This window comes from Bidens hawaiensis, unplaced genomic scaffold (assembly GCF_021521415.1).
Source record: "Bidens hawaiensis isolate Kalapana, Puna unplaced genomic scaffold, B.hawaiensis_p1.1 tig00056019_1, whole genome shotgun sequence".
NCBI classification, from domain to species: Eukaryota; Viridiplantae; Streptophyta; class Magnoliopsida; order Asterales; family Asteraceae; genus Bidens; species Bidens hawaiensis.
The window spans coordinates 34938-41525 of NW_027500104.1; the positions used below are offsets into that span (position 1 = coordinate 34938).

General features: G+C 34.4%; 1 pseudogene across 1 annotated transcript; it reads left to right on the forward strand.

Moving 5' to 3' along the window:
* Positions 1–2643: 2643 nt before the first annotated feature.
* On the forward strand, positions 2644–6302 carry LOC143601296 (inositol diphosphatase DSP1-like; annotated as a pseudogene). Its single transcript, XR_013147625.1, has 5 exons — positions 2644–2880; positions 3232–3325; positions 5596–5653; positions 5741–5784; positions 5873–6302. The product of XR_013147625.1 is annotated as an inositol diphosphatase DSP1-like (transcript).
* The last annotated feature ends 286 nt before the right edge of the window (positions 6303–6588 follow it).

Sequence of the window (6588 nt, forward strand, 5' to 3'; positions counted from 1 at the left end):
CTATCAAACATCAAGTTTATCGTATTCATTATGTTTCTTTGGCTGAACATTTCTTGTAATTACCTCCAGGTTTAGGATTCTATGTATTAACCAATTGATTTGGTTTTGTTCATTTATTGAGAGTGAGTTTTGTTTGTTCTGATGATTTAATGAACTTACCTTGTGAGATTGAAAGTTAACCTGTCTGATTATTATCTATATTGTGTTTCAATATCATAACGTTCATGATTAGGACTTCATGACAGGTATTATTTGATACATCTTAGTTAGACGGGTGGTCTAGTTAATAGAACCCATTAAGTTCGATTTCCTAATCATCACTAAAAATTATTTTTACGTACGATATCTCCATTAAGGTTGTCTCAATGAACAAATCTTGGTTATTAGTTAAATAATGAATTTGAAACCTAGGGTAGTTGCTCTTTTCCCATAATCGCTCACAATCAAAATTATTTGCTTGTTAAGTTTTTTTCACTATTAATCTCTTTCAAATCCGCTTGATCACATCGATTGTCCAAAATTGTTTAATAAAAATAATGAGTTTTACGAGCATTTTTTTATTGATTCCCAAAGAGGATGACCTTACTTGCCCTACTAGGTACATATAATTAAGTTATTAACACACGATAACTGCTTTATTTTTTATTAAAGCACGATATCTACATCAATGTTATTTGAAAATTTAAATGTAAATTCCAATCCGATAATCCTAGTTAATCATTAATCTTGCCCCACCGTCCGACTAGCGCTTAACGAGTTTCACAACACTTCATTATTGCATATATTCACAGTTGAATAAGGCCATTGAGAAATAAAATATGAATGCTATGGCCCCGGTTGTCAGGTGGTATATTGAAACATAAGGTCCCATTTACATAGCTTCCTAGTCAGTTACTATTAAGGATTAAGTTGACATTGCTCAGTAGTAACTTATCAATGAGCACACTTGTCACTGCTAATTGCAGTAGTAACTTATTAATAAGGCCATTGAGAAATAAAATATGAATGCTATGGCCCGGTTGTCAAGTGGTAAATTGAAACATAAGGTCCCATTTACATAGCTTCCTTGTCAGTTACCATTAAGGATTAAGTATTAAGGATTAAGTTGACATTGCTCAGTAGTAACTTATTAATGAGCACACTTGTCACTGCTAATTAAACCAAGTTGCCATTGATGATTAACGATAACTTAGTGCAAATAACAATTGCTATTGAATTTCATTCCCATGCAACCTTTTAACAAGTGTGCATATCCCAACAATTTTCGATGCATGCTTAACAAGAAAGATCATTTCTATTCCTATTAGGGACGTTGCCCTTGGTCCCTAGTCCCCACTAGCTAGGGGTGGTGGAAATCACCCGGTCGATCTAGAGGCTTCGCCCCTTGAAACCTTAAAGGCTCCTAATTAGCTCCCGAAATTATAATAGCGTTGACCAACGCTAAAACCTCCTAACTCGTATCAATCTTTATTATAGTTTCTAATTTGCTATTAAGTATCTCTAAGTTTAAATAAATTGATATTGATAACAGTGGAATCAAACATTATAGTAATCACGCTAACTATTCTAATCTCATCACCTTTGTTGAAGATGTCATGGCTAATTACCTCGTTCTTATCAGCCAAACGTATGGGGAGATGTCCCTATTGGTGTGGGACACTTGGTCACTTGGATCAATTTTAATGTTGTAAAATTTACATATAGGATAGCCAGTTCGATTGTATTTGATGATGTACAGGTTGTTGCTAGCGCTAGCTATTTGGTTAATCAGTATATTGTGGTCGCTGTTTTTTTGATAAAAAAAATCACACATAGTTATTTTTATTGATCAGCTTTCAAAGTAACATAATATTTTCTATCTTAATACACGTACTTGACTAATTTCTAGCTAGTATCACATAATTAGGTGTAGAAAGTTTTAACTTATGTTAGTTTTACAAGTAGTACTATGTGATTATAAAAATTATAAATAGAACCATAGTTATCAAAGTATGCACATTGAATTTTAATGATTGAACTATAATCCACTTACCGATAATATTTGATACCGATGATGTGACAAGTACAATTTTAAATTTCATTTTCGATTATAAGGGTAATCTCGTTTAACATAAAAGTAACTTAGTCTACTTCATAAACAATTTATTAACTTTTATCCCTCGAGCAAAATGTTGATCGTTTTGATGCAAATAAAAAGTAAATTGGTTTACATAAAACAAAAAAATAGAAGTTAAGGGCATAATTTGTCACATAGACGTTATATGTATATATTATTATAGTTCAATAATTTACTTTAGGATATACTTAAAAAATGGAAAATAATATAATAAGTATTAAGAACAAAGAAAAAATAACCATTTGAGTTTAACTCAAAGACTTCAATTTAAAAAAGGAGAGGATACTGGGTTCAAGTCTCACGCCATAACCAAAAAAATGTTTCCTCCTTAATTTGAAGTTGGTCTCCAATGCTGGGGGAGTGAAGATGATGGGAGTTCATCAATGATCGACAGTAATTTAAATTAGCCGTTAAAAAAACCATCGTCCAAACCCTATAAAAACCCTATAAATATGATGCTCTGGTGCTCTCTCTTGTATTTTATTTAACTACCATAGACCGGAATATTCTTCCTCTCCATCTTTTCTCTCTAGATCTTTTTTCTGCCATTCTCATACAATGAAACTAGACCAAGATCATGAAGGTGGTGACATGTGCAGAACCATCAAGCTCTCTACAAAGGCCACCAGTAAAGTAGATCCCACCGGCGATGAGTTATATCCACCCATCAACTTCGCCATGGTCGATCACGGTATCTACAGTTCCAGCTTCCCAGACTCCGTCAACTTTTCATTTCTTGCCGCCCTAGGCCTTCGTTCTATTGTGTAAGTTCATTGTTATTTTGTTAGAAAGTAGATTAATTGCTGGACATATAATTAACATCACAATTTCCGGCTGAAGTTCAAGAACGAATTGATAATCAAAACACTTTACCAACACGCAAGTTTAGGAATATGAACTCTCGTATTATTATAATCAAGAAAAACGAACTCAAAACTTGGTAGCAGTAAGTGTGACCCGAATGGCAAATAATTAATACCAAATACAATAAAACTCTAATTGCAACCTCATAAACTCATTACATAAATAATGAACAAATAAGTCCAACCTGATCACCTTGGGCCTTATAGATGGAAATTACCAATAGCAGTTAATAGATTTAACTTGTGTTGTAGATATTTGTGTCCTGAATAATATCCGGATCACAACTTGGAGTTCTTGAAGTCTAATCGGATTCAGTTGTTTCACTTTGCTATTGAAGGAACCAAGGTACGGATGATTTCGATTCTGCCGGCATTCCATGTTCTTAATTAATAATGTAAGTAGTTTGTTGTGTTTCATCATGATGTTTGTCTACCTGGATATCAGATTCTTTGAGATCTGATCTGATGGCTTTCTTATCATGGGCATGATTACTTATTGTTTCTCGTACTGGTTATGGATCCACATTTCAATTATTGCACGGATTAATTGAAATAGTGTTTAAAATACATCATGTTCACTACTAGACCAAAGAGTATCATCAGTCAGAAATCAAATTGTCCACGCCCCGATTTAGAGCATCACTGTTAACCGCCTTCACGGGTAGTGGTTGAAGATTAAAAATCTTGAGATGCATGTAGCTTCCTATATCAAACACTATAATTATTCTCCTTAAAATATGAGATATTTGTTCTAATACTTTTTATCTTGAAGAGAGTCAAATAACAATAAATTACTAATTTTACAATAACTATATATGCGGCGACTAGGATAACTATACACTGTTTGAAGGTCTATAAATTAAGATTCGAAAAAAAAATTGAGAACAGGTTAAGCCGATGTGGACACTTACTTTTGGTTTTAAGAGTAACAGGACCATGTTTAGAACTTTTTGGTACGTAATAAACACACATAACTTTTTCATAAGGTACATGATTTATATATTTTTTTTGCTTTTGACTCTTCATTTTGGATGCTTATATGGATCGCTCTTGTAAGTTACTTAATTTAGGTATAATATATATTTAATCAAATCGAGGCGACGGACCGTCACATCATCACTGTCGTGAATCAGCATGATGAACTTCACTCTCCCTCTCACTTCTCTTCTACGGACCTTGCACTTTTTCTCACCCCTTCCTCTCACATAAATGAGATGTGTGGCAAGGGCGGTAGTTGACCAGGAACCTTGTGATCTCCCTCTCTCTTTCGCCCTTGCAACTCTCTCTATCCCTTCTCCTCCACATCGGTGTCCGTGGGATGGCCAGGCCCCATTGCAGATGCTCATATCTAAATGTCAAAACAATCGTCATTCAAAATCAACACCTTTTTATGCAAGTCGAAACAAGTATAACCATATTTTACTTGGGGTGGGGGAGGTGGCGTTGGTAATCAGAAGAGCAAATCACAAATGAATATCAAGAACAAAAGATGGACACACAAACTGAAACTTTGATTAACATGATACGGACACAATTGTCGATTATGTTGTTCCCTATATATAAATGCGCGCGCGCGCACACACAATGTGAACAGGTGAAACCAAACATCACGACGTTGGGAAATAAACACCGTATAATACTTATTACTTATAACAAACAGACCCTTCGTAATTATAATATACAATTTTAACCCAAAACTTACTTAATGCTAATGACAATTTTACCCTAAGTTTAACTTCAACATTCCCCCTTAAACTAAATTTAGTTTTTAAGTGAGCTCTTCATCCTTCGAGATCCGATTGTTCATCACAAGAGTATTGGTTCGTCCTCCTCATACCCGATAAGGTTTGCCTCCGCCTTTTTCTTCCCTTTTTGACATTCATGCTTAAAATGTGCAAGTTCATTACACTTAAATGTCTAAGAGGGTGTTTCATTACTCCAAGTTCTAGAACTGCTCTTGACAAGGCTAAACTTATATATGCAAATAGAACCATAAACATGTAGAACTATCAGATAATCATGTGATATCATCACAAGAATGTAGTGCTTCTACTTATTATATGCAATCAAACGTACCATTAGAGAAAACTCATGGTCCCCATCAATACCATTTTCACTAGGTCCGGGTAAAGCACAACTAATGCTGGGATGACCTTGAGGGGTGCTGGATGCGATCCTGAGAATTCTGCTAATTAATGGAGAATTAGCCGTTATAATCTTGATCTCACATTTGAACGATTGTTCACTATGAACAACTGAAATGTACGTACAAGGGGTGAATTTAATAAAGAGTTTGAAGATAAAGCTTAGAGTTTGAATTCGAAATTTATATAATTTGCTAGGACATATTGTTAGGAGTTGTATAAATAGATATCTTCGTAAAGAGCTTTGGTGTGTTTCGTTCTTCACAATAATAGCGAAAAGATCAAGTTGAATGAGTTATGTTTTTATTTGTGTTCATCTGACTATCCTGTTGTTGTTTGTGTGTTTATCAAGATCTGGGCCAACATTCTCTACTTTAGAATATAGATTCCCGGAAAAATAGTATCTACAATCAATTAAGTAACCGATCAAGTATACGCTCAATATCTCTAGTATATTCATATTATCATGCAGGAACCTTATATCGATATTCCCGAGGATACCATTCGAGAAGCATTAAAAGTTGTCATTGGTATTTAATCTCTTCTTTTCATCATGTCTTGTATGGAATTTAAGTGTAAGCTAAGTTGAATTCTTTGCTTCTCTATATTGTTGGCAGATGCAAGAAACCACCCTTTGTTGATTCATTGTAAAAGAGGAAAGGTATTTGTTTTCTTCTGAGTCCCACTGTTACTTATCTCTAATTATATATAAATACTAATATTCATTTATTTATTTTCCCTTAATCCAGCATCGAACGGGATGTCTAGTGGGATGCTTAAGAAAGACGCAGAAATGGAGCCTACTTTCAGTTTTTGATGAATACCAGAAGTTTGCAGCTGCTAAAGCTAGAGTCTCGGATCAGAGATTCATGGAGCTGTTTGATGCCTCTACCTTGAAGTGGTAAAGCCCAATTTCCATTGCCCCGTTTGGGTCGGAATAAATTTGATTTCCGGGAATATGTTTAGTAGTTCAGGAATGATGTTTACCATTCCTTGAGGATTAAATGAGTATGTTTTAATTATTATTATTAGGACTTTCATTCCTTTCTGCTCCTGTTGTACTTGGCTAGTTTGTTCTATGCATTGCTAAGAACTATTTGTCATTGTAATCTATCAAAAGGAATGAAAGTAAGTTGATTAAAATATATTTTGGATGTCTAGTTTCTTGTGAATCAATGAAAATGAAGAAAATGAATAGTTCTCCAAAGTTATCAATTATCGCCTAAATTGGCACTTAGACAGGTGAAACTAAGAAAGTGTTAATTCCATGTGATTTATGAAAATGATAACTGAAAATAAAATATAAAATAAAAAACGTTTGATTCACTCTAGTAGAGGTCTCAGGTTTGAATCCAATTTTCATTGGTTTCCACTTTCCACATTAGCCCATGAAGGCCACATGCCCCGACCAAGCGGCATTTACATGGTCGCATGAGTTTTTCATTCGGGTTTTCACGGAACCCAA